The following is a 15,060-nucleotide window of genomic DNA, read 5'->3' on the forward strand; positions in this document are numbered from 1 at the left end:
GAGCCTTTGGAGGCTGTGGCCTGGATGCGGGGCAGGGCAYAGCATCGGTATAGAGTTGCTATTTTACTCCGTGGAGAAAAATGAAATGAAAATGCCCAGAGCCGAGGCCGTGGCAGTCCTTGTCCAGCAGATCCCCAGCAGGACCCTCAGAGGGATCTCCCATGGGCAGGATTGACACCCCCAGGATGGGCTGTGCCCAGCTACAGCTCAGGGGGCTGAAAGCAGAGCCTGGAGCCCCGCCATGGGACCCCCAGTGGGGCAATGGATGCGATGGATGATCCCTCCCCTGTTCCACGGCAACACCGGGGCTTTGCTGAGAGCCCGGGACGCGTCCCGTGGCCAGCTCAGCCCGGGATGGGGATGCCGAGAGCTGCTGGGGTGGATRAACCCTCCCCTGTGCCCTCCCTGTGCYCTCCCTCCTTCWGGAATCCCCATCAGCTCCGGGTGCTGTGCTGCTCTCCTGCCCTGCCTCATTTCTGGAGATGCTGGGCCGAGGAGCTGCATTTACTGTTTATTTTAAGGCAAACTTCACTCAAGGGTTGTGTATCACAAGAAGAAACTTTTATAGTTGAAAAGGTTTCATTCACATTAATGYGGAAGAAAGCAGCTGCCAGCTGAAATTCCGTGTAAGAGTCTCATGGGATTCAGAAAAGGAGCAAAGAAATGTGCATATTAATATAAAATTCTTTCAGATTCCCACATAAAGCGTTGCATGTTTTTATGCTCAGTGTGGCAGCTTACTTTTATTTTAAAATAAACAAGTGCAGGTTTAATGGAAGGGCACTTGTTGACAGACACATTAATTTCTCACTGGAGAAACAGAGGGAAAGCACAGGTAAATTCCTGAGAAAAGTGGATTTCCAGATGAAAGGCTCATGGTGCTCTGTGCTCCTCAGCTGCTGGCAGAAGATGAGATGGGGTGSTTCCAGCTGGCCCTGGGGTGAGCAGGGAGGTGGCACCAATGGGTTCTGGMTTTGGGGACACACAGGGGACACACRGGAAAAGCAACTCTGCTGAATGGGGTTTGGCTCGGGCACTTTACTGGGGTTTTGGGGCATGTCGAGGAACAGAGGAGCTTTTCTGCTCTGTTGTCACTGCTGAAACACTCCCCTGGTGTCACCCCTGTCCCAGGGCATTCTCCCAGCAAACAGGAGTTGGGAACACTTGGTCCTCATCATGAGTATCTCACAATCCGGGCACTATTCCCACTCTTGGCTCTTTGCAGAAAAACAACCTTGAGGTGGCTGAAAGGGCACTTGGGATAGGAATTAGGAACAACTTTTCCAAGGGACTCTCCGCCTCTGCCTCTTAAAGCAGAATTCCATTTCTTGCCCCATCCCTGGAGGTGCCCAAGGCCAGGCTGGACAGGGCCATGAGGATCTGAGTGTCACGGGGTGGAACGAGATGGGCTTTGGGGTCCCTTSCAGCCCAGGCCTTTCTGTGATCCTGTGATCAGGTGCTACTTGGAAAGCACCAAAAGGAAATACCAATTCTCACTCCTGACATAGAAACCTCTGTTTGTACTGTGCTCCAGCCCAGTTGTTCCTCCCTTGACAGGCAGCACATCTTCTCCCTGACTCAGATCAGCAGGGAGTGAGACAGCATCACATCTGGATTGACTGGCAGAGCCAGCCTCTAGTAAATCACTTTATTTTGAATTMTTTTAGCTCAGACAAGTGAAGGGCTCGCTTTGTTATCTGCACATCAGGCTCTGGGTTTGAAAGGGCAGAGGATCACAAGCCACATGAACAAGAACGACTGCCCTGAGCAGTTCAGGGACACAAGTGAGGGGCCAGTGGGAATGTATTGAAACAAAAACACACAAAAATACCCRGCTTGGGCTTCCACATTCCTGGAGGACTGGGCTTCATGTTTAACCCAGTGAACAACTCCATACAAAAGTCCCTTAGATCCAAAGAGAGGGGCTGCAAGGACAGTGAGAAAGAGCTGAACAGCAAATAAAGCTGCATGCCAAATCTCAGGAAGTGTCAGAAAAAAGTGAGAATTGGTAAAAGTCAAGCTGAGCTCAGACTGAACTGAAGCAAGTTGTAAAGAATTCGTTGGCATTGTGAATAAAAAGAGAAGAAAGACAGGGCAGGGCTTTGCTGGGCAGGAACAGGGAAGATTAAAGATCTTCTGGATACAACCTTAAAGCTGAACAGATATTTTGGGTTGGTCCTTGCTAAGGAGGGAAATGCTGAATGCAGATCCAGCGGTGGGAATGAGGGGATGGGAATGGAGCTGATCCATGGAAAAACAACTTTTGAATAACTCAGAACACTGGAGCTGGGGAGTGGGGTGGGGTGGGGTGGGGTGGGCAATAATCCCAACCTCAGGCATCTAAAAATAACCAGGACATCACATTGCAGGTCCAGGAACGATGATTTCAGATAAAGCTGTGGCCCTGGAGGGTGGCCCTGGAGGAACAGAGAGTGGGCAGGGGAATCCCAGGGTGAAGGAGAGGAGGGAGCTGGCACCTCACCCCTGCCTGCTTTGATCCCTGCAGGATCGGAACTGTGAGAGCCAATTTGGGCAGAGAGGAATTAAAGGTGAGGGATAAATGAAAAGAGGCTTTAGAGYTCTTTTATTTGGTTCATTCTGATCGATGGGACAAGGCTAACCTGAAACCTGTGAATAAAAAAGGGGATTTCTCAACAAGGAAATGTCGTGGATCCAGCCACACCCAGTGGAAAAATCTGCAGGAACAGATTGACTGAGCCACAGTGACACCAGGGCCAGCCTGAGCCAGGAGACAAGTGAGGATAAAGCTGAGGAGCTGGAGGAGAGCCATGGGGGAGAACYCAATTCTAATGAATTCCCAATTCTAATAAACTGAATATTTGTGTTCATGAGCACCACGAGAACCAGGATGTGATGGGACCATGGAATGGGACMTGTGAGGCTGGGATGGTTTCAAGAGCAGTCAGGAATTACAGGTGTGACATGGTCAGACCCCTCCAGAGCTGGGCTGGGGCCCTCTGAAGAGAAGGGATGACATAAATACCATGGAAAAAATGGTAAAGAATGGGGTTATTTTCTCTAAAGATGATGGGAAAAAAAGGTCAAGCAGGAGAAGAGTGAGCTGGGAGCAGAGGAACAGCAGCACAGGAGCAGAGGAACAGCAGCACAGGAGCAGAGGAACAGCAGCACAGGAGCAGAGGAACAGCAGCACAGGAGCAGGTGAGTGCCAGTGAGGGAAATCCTCCTCAGCTGAGTGCTGGAAATGGGTTTATCCTGCTGGAACTGTGCTCTGAGCCCAACCCTGGGGATACTGCGGGGTCTGAGAGCCACAGCACAGGAGGAGAAGCCTCTCTGGTCCCTGCTCTGTCCTTCCACAACTCTCTCAACATCTCAAATATTCTTCTCACAGTCTCACCGTGATTCGGCTGGGAGCTGCTGGACTGTCCACCTGACTGAAGGGATTTGTGTTAATTCACCAAATGCCACCCTTTGGGGGTTCTGCCAGAAATTCCCTGCTTCCTCTACCCTTGCCTGAGTTTTGTGCTCCCCTGAACCATTTCACATGTCTGGTCCTCTCCAGCCTCCCTGCAGGGTCACCTGTGGCTGCCACACACCTTGTCCCAGATCCTCACCGTGGATTTCCTCACCTGGTTCATCTCACCTATTCACTGCAGAATCATTGTTCTCCTGGCACTCCCGCTGCTCTTCTGGGCTTTCTCAGAAAAAAAATGACCACCAGCTCACTCAGCGCTCAGCTGATGATGGTACCTCTCCAAAAAGTTCCAAAGCCTTTCCTTCCTGCTCAGTTCTCCATAGTCTTGCTTTGAGAACCCCTCAATGGGTTCATCACAGCAGCTGGGCTTTGTGAACCTCCTCTAGTGAAGCTGATGTTCAGCAAACCAAAAGCAGCATTTATTAACAGTACCACCAGGAAAAGTTGATCAAATTATTTTTTGTAGGTTGTGAAAAATTCCATTAGTGCAGAAGATGCCTCTGTGCTGAGGAGTCACCTRGATGGAAWATAAAAAAAMCCCAAAATTCTATTTCCAAATCTGTCTGGTTCAACCTCTGGGTATCAGGGTTGCAAATATTCCTAAACATCCCCCTGGATAGCTGGGCTGGCTGCACTGCAGCTCTACAACCTCCTCCCTTGATAAAATCTGAGGGTTTGGGATTYTCAAGATGGGCAGAATCTCCCCAGTGTTCATTGAGCATCACTTGGAGCCATAGCCCTGAGATGATGGCAGTGACTGCGGGCAGAACCCCTGAAGAATCGGAAATTCCTCTCCAGCTCACCCAAAATGCTGCTGCTGGAGCAGAAATTCCTACAAAGGGTGAGTTAAGAGAACCTCTGGACAACCTGGTGCCCAATACTTCAACATTTTCACCAGGAGCCCTGAGAGCTCGCAGTATTAAAAAACAATCAGGAAAAAAGCCTCCAAAATATTAGTTTTTTACCCTGTATTTTTTCCCAAACTTTCTGTCAATGCTGGTTCTCTGACACCCCTTACCCGATCCAGGAGTGCTCTCACAGCTCAGGAACAGTTCCTCCACACAGCAGGAGGATCAGGGACAGGGAACCTGGAGAAAAGCTCAGRTTCCAGGGCCCTGACCATGAGGATCAGCCCTGCACTGGTGAAGCAGCCACAGCATCAATCCCTGCCCCTGTGAGTATTATCTCCTTATTAAAAGAAGGAAAAATAATTAATCAACCAATTAATTAAACTTTCCTTGCTTTTTATTCCAGTTCAGCTTGCAATTTCAAACTGGCCTAGCAGTTCAGATAACAGTAATTAGGAAGGCAGYCAGGTACACACTGGGATTTCCAGATGAACTTTGTGACTGAGAGGGACAACATTAAACCAGAGACCCAGGGCTGAGTTATCTGAGCCCMTTCTTCCTCCTCAGGGCTCAGGCAGCACTGGAGTCCCTGGGYCAGTGCAGGAGGCTGAACAGAGAGGGCTCCACATCTGCAGGGTCAGGGAACTCAGCACAGCCATCCCCAGTTAAGGCTGTGTCCCTCAATCCCCCCGAGGTTTGTGCATCACCTCTGTTAGTCAGGACTGAGGGTCCCTTTAGTCCCAGCTCTGGGAGGGTGAATTTGACCCTGAAAASTTTTCTTCTTCATCCTGACATTTATGCCTCAGGATTTCCAGTTTTTATATTTTCATGCATTTGTATTCCTGTTCTTCTCCAGTGCACAGCACTAAAGCTCCTGTTCTCCCATCTTTAAACAAAACAATTCCTCTCTGAGCCTGAAATCCAAGGACACTTCGCTGCCTCAGAGCCCCAAAATATGAAACAACAGAGAATTGGGGGAGCAAACTTGGGGTGGGTGACATCATCAGCTGAAAGTGTCATTGGAGAATTGGGGCCCGATGTGCTCATGAGACAGAACTGATAAAAGATGAAGATCTCGTGACTCGGGGTCCATTTTGGGGGTAGCCTCAGGAGGAGGCTTTGCCTGCCCTGAATGCACCAGTAAGCCTGGATTAAATTTGTCTGCTTTTATTCTCTGAAGTTTGTTTGGCCTCTGTTCCATCTGAGCCTTGTTTGAGGCATCAGCATAGGGCTGGAGCTGGGAAAATGAAGGATTCCTCTCCCTCCTGTCCCCCGACATTTCCACAGTATTTGAGAGCTCCAGCCGTGCCTGGTGATAATGACCCCATGTCTGTCACAGCTCTGCTGCATTCAGAGCCTCCTCACTGATTAATGTCAAAATAACAATTTCTGGCCTTTCTGCATGCTTGGAAACTTTTCGGCATCTCGCTACCACCAGGAGTTATTTTTTTCCTCATATTTATGCACCGTATTACAGTGACTTTAAAATTTAAATGAAGATGGAGTTTAGGACATCGGACATTGTATAATATATTCACTCATCTGCATATAAGAACTCAGAAAGCAACAAATGATCATTTATTTTTATTAYAGGAGGGGTTGACAGAACTGCTTTGCGCTTCAGGTTCCTGACAGCTCCGTTTTAAAACATTGCTCTGAATCACTTAGAACTGTGCCAGGTCCTGAGCATTTTGTCAGAAACTTTCCAAGCTGAGTTCCTGCTCCAGATGGATGCTTTTATATCCACTTTTGGGGAAACTGGCTCTCAAATAGGTCTACCATTTCTTTGGATGCAATTAAGGGAGATMTATTGCTAAGCTAATGTTGAAAAGCTCTTAAAGTTGTTTTTGTTAAGTAGCTCTGATCCCTTCCTGGCTGGGAGCAGCGTTGGAAGATTGGGAGGGATGGCAGTGAGTGTGGGATATTGCTCCCATGGAAAACAGCCAGGTTTGAATGTCCCACGGAGCACAGGAGAGACCAATTCTGATTTATTTTAAGCTCATGAAATGCAGCTGAACCGTGCGAGAGCCCGGCAGGTGCTGTCACAGGGCTGGGCTGGGGTCCTGTCCCRSAGCTAAAGCCTSTCCCCAAGGGCAGGGAAYGGGGTGGGGGTGAGGATGGGCACCRTTCCTGCCATCCATCCCCTCRGAGGGTGGAGCAGCAGGGACACAGCTGGGCTGGGGTTTTGTGGGGAGGGTGAGTGGGGTTCTGCTCTGCAGGCTGGGTGTTCCCAGAACACCRAGGGCAGGAAAGGAAGAAATTTCCMCTTCTGTTGCTCCAGAWCACCCTTTCYCAAGGATTTGGGATAAGGCCACWGAGCCAGGCAGAGGGCAGAGGTTGGAGATGTCCCTGCTCCCTGCAGGGGCTTGGACCAGGTGCCCTTTAGAGGTCCCTTCCAGCCCAAACTCTGCCGTGATTCTGTGATTTTTTTTCTGGAAGCTACTGGTCCTGCTGCTAAAGCTCCACCCCATTCTGGTCCTGGGCTAAAGCTCCACCCTGTTCTCTCCTTGCTCTCCTGCAGGAATCCCTGAGTGTTCCCTGATGGRGCTGGAGCTGGGCTGRGCCAGCACAGCCCTTCCTCCAGCTTTGGGAACCCCGAGGGAAAAGCCAACCCCAGCTGGTGGCTGTCACCCACTGCTGTCCTGCTGCCACCTCGCAGGAGGTGCTGGGCCCCCCAGACCCCCTGACCCCAAAGGGAAAACCTTCCCTGGCAATGCCAAGGTGATGGAAGCAGAAAAGGACCCCTCGGAGTGGGGAGACCCCAGAGGGGAGGGCTGGACTGGACAGTGGGGGCTGTGGGGGCTGTGGGAGTTACTGGGAATCTCTGGGGTCACTGAGGTCACTGGGATCATTGGGGTCGCTGGCATCACTGGGATCACTGGGATCATTGGGGTCACTGGGGTCACTGTGGTTTCCTCCTGCCAGGATCTCAGGGCACTCAGGGAGCTGCTGGAAGGGTGGGGACAGGGACAGTGCTGCGATGGTGACACCCAGATTGTGCCTGTGTGGCTCTGCTGGGGATGCAGCTTCTGGCCCCTTCCYGCAGCCATGTACCTTTTTTATTTAAAAATGACAAAACTGCTAATTRGAATTTTCCCCCTACATTTGGCTCTGGAAAAAAAAAAATTAAAAATGTATAAGGCCCTGTGTAGTGCGTATGTATATTTTATTGCTGCATAATTGGGATCTTCATTAGCTCCTGGGGAGGTGGAGTGACAGGCTTTTCATGTGCTGCAGACACTAATGCAGGGTGATGCAGCTCTCTCTCTCTYTTTATTCCAAGGTGCTCCTTCCCAAAGCCACGGCAGGCTCCCTCGGAAGGGCTCTGCACATTTTTGGGGAACACTCAGGGCTGCAGCATCACCGAGAGCTGAGGCTCTGATTGCAGCACCAGCGAGGGCCGGGGGCGGGGTGGGGGGGAGAGACGTAGGGAGATTGAGAAAGTATTAATTATGTTAATCCCAAACCCCAGGGTATAATTGCTGCTGCTCTCAAACAAAATGTTACTTTTATCTCGATGACTAAAGTGGAGAAGCACAATCCGGTTGGATTTAGCGGCAGAGCAGCCGAGTGGGGCCGGGGGGTGGCACGGGTGCTGCTCCCCTCCCTTGGGATCCGGGATTTTCACATCCCGGGTGCTGCTGACCCAGCTCCATCACAGGGAGAGAGGAGGATGGAACGAACTTCCACGAGAAATGCATCCATTTGCACTCCTGGCTCTTTYCCCCCTTTTCTGCCACAATTCAGGACCCCTGTTCCCTGAGGAGCCTGCACAAGGTTTCCCCAGCCTGCCCTCAGCCAGGCAGGTTTCACATCCCTCCTGGTCCCTCTGGTCTTTCAGAGGTTGGTCACTGATGACTTCCCTGTTCTGAGGCAAAGAAAATTCTGACTTTGTCACCCAGAAGTGCAGAGGGCGGTGAAAAATTCACATCATCCCCATGGGGATCTTGAATCAGAGAATCGCAGAATGGTTTGGGTGGGAAGGGACCTTAAAGTTCATCCCATCCCACCCCTGCCACGGGCAGGGACACCTCCCACTGTCCCAGGCTGCTCCAGGCTCTGTCCAACCCGGCTTTGAAAATCCACCTTCCTAAAGMTCTCCAGCTTGGATTTGGACGTGGAGGACTGCAGCAGCACCTTCCTGCTCATCCCAGCTCCTATGATGTTCACCCAGCAACAATGATGTTCCCAAGAACTCTCCAGAATGAGGGAATCTTTGTACAGGTCCACATTATCCCTTTATGTATCTCTGTGTCCACCTGGCAGGGCAGGGCACAGTTCCATGGATTTAGGAACTCTTCCCACCCCTGCAGGAAGGGCTGGACACACCCCCAGTGAGCAGCAGGGAGCTCCCTGGGCTGTGTGAATCCATTGCTGTGCTGGGAGCTGGCTGCAAAAAGCCAAACCAGGAGTAACGTTGGAATTATTGAATGCCACTGCTCAGAGAGGTTCCCTGGCACTGCTCAACTGGCTGCTCAAATTCCCCTGGTTCCAGCATTACTCCCTGGAGACATGGAGGTTTTACACCTGAAAATGTCCATGTCATGGAAGTGGCCATTACACCACACAAGGTCCTTTCTTGATAWCCCTTGGCTGGGAAAACATATTTTGAAAGCTTTTTTTGAAATCTGAATATTCAAGGRTTCATCTGTTTTCCCCTCCAGGATGGGGAATTGTTCTGTTGGTCAATTTTGGATGAGATAACAGTTTGTTCTGCCTCAACCCTGCTGGTTTTGTCCTTTATTACGGTGTGTTCCAGCTTCCCTTGTAAAAAATCAAGGTTCCCATTTCACAGCTTTCTATATTTCTCCTTCAACTCTTTTTAATAAATTGGCAAGAAATTCTCAACCTTCTAATTTCTCATGCATAGGTGAAGTGACAGATTTCCCAGTACAGTTAATAGACTGGAATTTCATTTTTTCGTTCCTTTGCAGCTCTTTGGAAAATACCATCTGGTCTTGATGAATTTTTATTATTCAATTTTTAATTTCAAGCCTAAAATATAAAACAGTTCTTCATACTTATCCCTGCTAATGAAAATTCTTCATGTGGGAACATGACTAAATTCCTCTGTTTATTTAAATTTCCTGCCGTGCCCTTTCACAGTTCTCCCACTGAATCCTGGTCTGCCAYGAGCTGTACATGGCCCAGAGTTACCTTCTAGTTCTCAAAAAAAAAAAAAACCAAAAAAAACCATCATCATTACTTTTAATGTATTTAGCAAGTTTTTTCTCAAGCACAATTTTGGCCCTTGTTAATGTGGGTTTACCTTAACRTGCCAGACTCATCCTTTGAGTTCCAGTTGCTTCTTTCATGCTGCTTTATAACCATGGCCAGAATGACTTTTGACCGTTTAAAATTTTCTAATAATGTTCCAGGGCTTCTAATCCAGTTTATTCAAAAGTACCCTGACCACTTTCAATCATTTTACCCTTCCAGCCATTCCCTTTCAATTCCTTTTTAACTAGTCTCCTCTTTCTAATTTTTTTTTGTAGTTTCCTTTTAAACTTTATCAGARTGGTTTCTGCTTTTTTCCCCTCTCCTGTGGAGTGTTGAACTTCAGTCCATTATGATCACTCTTCTGTGGGGATGGGTTTTGATGGCTCCCCCTTGAACCAGGGCTCCTGGACTGCTCTACACTCCATCAAAGTTGCTTTTCCTGGGAAGCAGCAGCRTTTTYACTGCCTGGAAATGGAGTCTGAGCCCCTCAGCCCTCTGGAGCCCTCACCCATCACCACAGGGGCAATGGAAGTTGACTTTTATTGTGTTTTCAGCCCTGAGGGAGCAGCCAATGCTGCTCAGGCTGTGCTGGCTCTGTCACCACCATGGAGCTGTCCCAGCTGCCAGGCCTGTTCTTCCACAGATCCATGGAATTCCCATCCACAGGAACTGCTGYCCATTGGCACGGTGAACATCTCCACCTCGCTGAGCTTTGGGTTATCCCCAGGGTCTCATCTGGGCTGATGGCAGTCACTCTGCTGTCACTACTTGAGTTACACCCTGGTGCAGGGGAGGGGACCCAGCTGAGAGGGGCCCTCCACCCTGGGTGCCCCTGGGTGTCCCTGGGTGTCCCTGGGTGTCCTTGGGTGTCCTTGGATGTTCCTGGGTGCCCCTGGGTGTCCCTGGGTGTCCTTGGATGTTCCTGGGTGCCCCTGGGTGTCCCTGGGTGTCCCTGGGTGTCCTTGGATGTTCCTGGGTGCCCCTGGGTGTCCCTGGGTGTCCCTGGGTGTCCTTGGATGTTCCTGGGTGCCCCTGGGTGTTCCTGGGTGTCCCTGGGTGTCCTTGGATGTTCCTGGGTGTCCCTGGGTGTCCTTGGATGTTCCTGGGTGCAGGGAGGGGTCAGAGATGGCCTGGCATCTGCTGCAGGTGGGGACCCAGAGATGGCAGCCAAGGGACAGGCAGAGAGGGACTGAGCCCAGGGAGCTCCCCCTGCACAGGAGGCAGAACTTGTTCCCTGAGCAGGGACTGAGCTGGGACAGAGCCCAGACAGGGCTGGAGTCTCCTCCTGGGGACATTCCAGAGCTGCCTGGACACACTGCTGCTCCCTGAGCTCTGGGATGGCCCTGCTGGAGCGGGGAGATGGCACCAGTGACCCACAGTGGACCCCTCCAACCCAAACCATCCTGTGACTCTGTGACTGTGAGTCTGTGATTCCATTAAGTGATTCTGTGAAAGTGATTCTGTGATTCAGTTTCTGTGACTGATTCTGTGATTATGATTGTGATTGTATGACTGTGATTCTGTGTCTGACTGTGATTCTGTGATTGTGATTGTATGACTGTGATTCTGTGTCTGACTGTGATTCTGTGACTCTGTGTCTCTGACTTTGTGACTCTGTGTCTGTGATTCTGTGTCTCTGTGACTCTCTCTGCATGTCCCACTGATTCCTGTCTCTCTGCCAGGTACAAGACCTGTTCAGCCAATACTTTCTGTAGGAATTGAGTCTCCAGTTCAACTCTCCTAATTTTTAAAATTATAAATTCAAGTAACTRCATGAAGTATTTGGTGTTGGTTCACCTATTTTTGTTCATTTGTTTTATGATATCCTTAGATACCAAGGTCTGTTTTGGCCATGCAAGGCCCTGCCTCTCATGGGCACATTCCACCAATCCCAAGCATTTATCCCATTCAGACCAGATCCTGATTCCACACACAGTTTTCTCAGATATGTGCCTAGAGACTTCTAACTGCATCATCATTAACTTCATCTACATAATTTTGGAAGTTGTGCTGTTGAGATCTTRCTACATCCCACCCTCATTAGTGAACAAAACTGTGTAAAACTCCTCTTCTGTTCCTCCTTGGCCCTTGGTGCTCACTCAGACCATCCCACGGACACCATGCAGCACCAGGAGCCACCTCCTGAGTGGGAGAACAGAGCAGAAATCCAAATCTTACTGGAAGACCAGAAATTATTCCGCTTGGGTTGGATTTGTTAAGAACTCTTAGGAAAGAGTGTGATGAATCAGAACCAATCCCACCAAATAACTGGTGCAGCWTTCTCAAAAGATTGCTTGAGAATTTGTGTGACTTGCCAATATTTTTTCCCAGCAAAAGAAAATTTAAAAATTGAGCCAAACCACTGTAAAAAATTCTGCAGTGAACTATTTCTAACAGTTTTGTGAAGGTCAGAACGTTAACCAGCTTTATCAGGGAAAATACTCTTCTAGCACCTCTACTTTTACATTTTTAATAKTAGGAAATGAAGTTTTGGCTTACCTGTATCAAATTCCCAAGGACTAGAAGAGATTAACCCTGGAGACCAGACATGGGTCTGTTCATACGTGATCTGCTCCTGATGCTGGACCTTCTCCTGTTTTTGTTCTCTTTTTAAAGCACAAACTCCAGGCTGGCGTTTCCTCACCCAGGCTTGGGTTAAGAATTTCCATRTGGAGGGAAGAAATGTTCCCCTGCCTATCCCTGTGCTTACAGAGCATTAACTCTGGGTGCATGGGCAGCCCACATTGGTTTACTTGCCCACGGTGGTCTTTAATCCATTTTAGGAGCTCTCCAGGAGGCCCTTTTTGCCTTTGGATGGATGAGTTTCACTTGGCTTCACCTCCATACCTGTGATCCCAGGCTCTCAATTCTCTGCCTGGTCAGGGCCATTGCAAACATCTGCTGCTTCCTAAAGCCACTGCCAGTTCCAGCACAAAGGGAAATCACAATTGTCTGACAGCATCTGTATGCCATGAAACCACACAGAATGACATTTGGTGATTTTCTGGGTGTTTAGGGGGTGGCAGAACCATTGCTTTGCACAGGGCTGTGCCAGGCTCACTCAGGAATAACTGGTGGACCCCTGCTTGAATATCAACAAGGATTGAAAGTTCACATCAGAGGATGRGAAATCTCCTCAGCCCTTATTTTAGGATGCTGAAATGTGATGTTAAAATGTTTGGATCTAAGAGATGTTGCTTAATATTACCCTGCCATACTAAAGSACAGGAAAAAATCCTTTTACAATCAAAGGCACTGAGGGGCTCAGGGGCCATTCGTGCTCTCCAGGTGCCATTTTGCCATTCAAATGCACATTTGGTGTGGGTGTCTGTAAAGGACAGCAGTAACTGGAGACATTCTGTGTGTATTTTATTAATTCTGTATTTATAGACAATGGCTGGCACAGCTGATTGTGCAACAGTGAGGGTCAGACAGGCCCATGTGCAGGTGCTGAGGCTGAAACTATGAAATATTTTGCTGCTTTTGTTCAGTATTATAATGACCAGGCCAGGCTGGATGGGGCTTGGAGCAGCCTGGTATARTGGAAGGTGTCCCTGCAATGGCARGGGGAGGGACTGGATRATCTTTCAGGTCCCTTCCCACCCAAACCAGTCTGGGCATCCTGATTCCTTGAGCAGAATGTTTTCGTGCAATGCTGCCAACTCAGAATCTCCTCAAGCTTCTCTCTCTCTCTCTCTCCCTTAAATAAAAGAAGTGTCTGTATGAAAAGCATTTGTAATTATCATACAGAGCTGAGCATTAGCACAGCTACAGCTACAGCTGTGTCACTTTGTAGTGCTAATGGTGCCTTGTTGGGCTGCTGTTCTCCCCCAGTGACAGCACTCAGGAGCTCTGATACCTGGCAGCCCAGGTGCCAAGATCCAGAATTGTTTCATTATAATTACCGGGTGAACGTACCAGATTTATGGTGTGTAAATGCACACTGGTGGGCTGGAGCACAGCACAGTCCTTCCTGCTCATGCCAGGAGCTGGGCTGTGGRAGGGAGTGGTGGTTTGATAGGTCCAAATCACTGCAAAATATCCCAGCAGAATGAGGGGTGCACTGCCCATGTACTCAGAGTACAAAATAAATTGAGTTGTGCAGCAGCACTGACACCAAACACCCGTGGAGGAGGCTGGAGAGGAGAAAGATTGTCAAGGGGACAGCTGGATTGGAGGAGAAAAATAAACCCAGACTGAAGAAATCTCAGCCCCAGGTGCTAAGCAATCCCCCCAGTTCTTCATCCTCTTGGGTCAGGAGGATGTGAGGCCTCCCCAGTTCCTCTTTTCCTTTTGCTCTGCCCTCCCTCCACCTCTCTCTCCTTGTGCTTCCACAGTTGCTGTGTTGGGTCATTGGTCAGACCATGGAGGGGACCCCAGTGCTCCCCTGGGCACTGCCCTGAGCCTGACCCTGAAAGGTTCCTCAGGGACCCTCCATGGCAGCYGGTCTGGGATGCTGAGCTCCCATCTCAAGCAGAGTGGGATGTCCCCAGGATGGGAACACATCCTCTGCTGTTGCTGACGTGGCCTTTGGGGAGGAGGAGCAGCTCCAGTGACCTCTGCAAGCCTGCAGTAGTTCAGCCTTTCTTGGTTTCCTGCTGTGCCCAGGATTTATCCAGCAATCCCTGTTGGATTCCCCTTTCCATGTGCATCCCCAGCACTGACAGTCATGGTCGGAAGGAGAATATTCAAGGATTGCCCCAACTGGAACCATGGCCAAACTGGAGCTGCTGGGCAGCACTGGGGCAGCTCAGCAGCTCCAGCTGGTCCCAGTCCCACACTGGACAACCCCCAGTGACCCCTGGAGCAGCTCAGGAGACAGAATTCCCACAGGAACAGCCTGCAGGGGAACCCTGCTTGCATTTTCTGAGGCTTTCTTTGCTTCTTTTAGCAACAAGGCAAAATGCTGGTGATTCTGAGGGAGCTCCTCACACCCAGCTCCACCTCCATGGGGCTGCTCTGCCTCATCCACCCCCTCTGCCAACCACTGAGGAACAGCAACCCTGTGTTCTTACAACAGCTTGCAGAGACTTAGTGGGAGTTCAGCTGGATCTGACACCAATTCTCTACAACTTACAAACCGTCAGGCCTGCATTCACCTTTTTGCCTTTTTCAGCCCATTTCTCCACTTCCAGCCACAGGCAGGGCCACCAGGACAGGTTAGATGGTCAGGGAGTCACTGTTTTCTCCTGCCACCCCATGCCGTCTGCCCTGATTTTGTGATATTCTCTGAGGGAACCCACCTGGAGTCAGAGACAGAGCCCAAGAAATAGAAATCCTATTTTTCTAGCTATGTCCAGGTACAAGGTTTGGAAAAGGTGGCTGGGAAGGCAAGGGATCRAGAGCCTGATTGCACTCAGGGGTGGTCCTAATTTCTCTGTAATTCATGGACACCAATATCAACATTTTGCTGATTTAGGGCAACAAAAAAAGTGCCATAATGGGTCTGAAAACTGCAGAGAGAGGTGAAGGAAGCTCCTCTGGTCTGCTTTGTACTTTGTCTTTGGTGTCTCTGAGAAAACCCTCCCAAGAGCAACA

Source organism: Malurus melanocephalus, unplaced genomic scaffold (assembly GCF_030028575.1).
Source record: "Malurus melanocephalus ecotype Western Australia unplaced genomic scaffold, MMel_1.1 scaffold_424, whole genome shotgun sequence".
NCBI classification, from domain to species: domain Eukaryota; kingdom Metazoa; phylum Chordata; class Aves; order Passeriformes; family Maluridae; genus Malurus; species Malurus melanocephalus.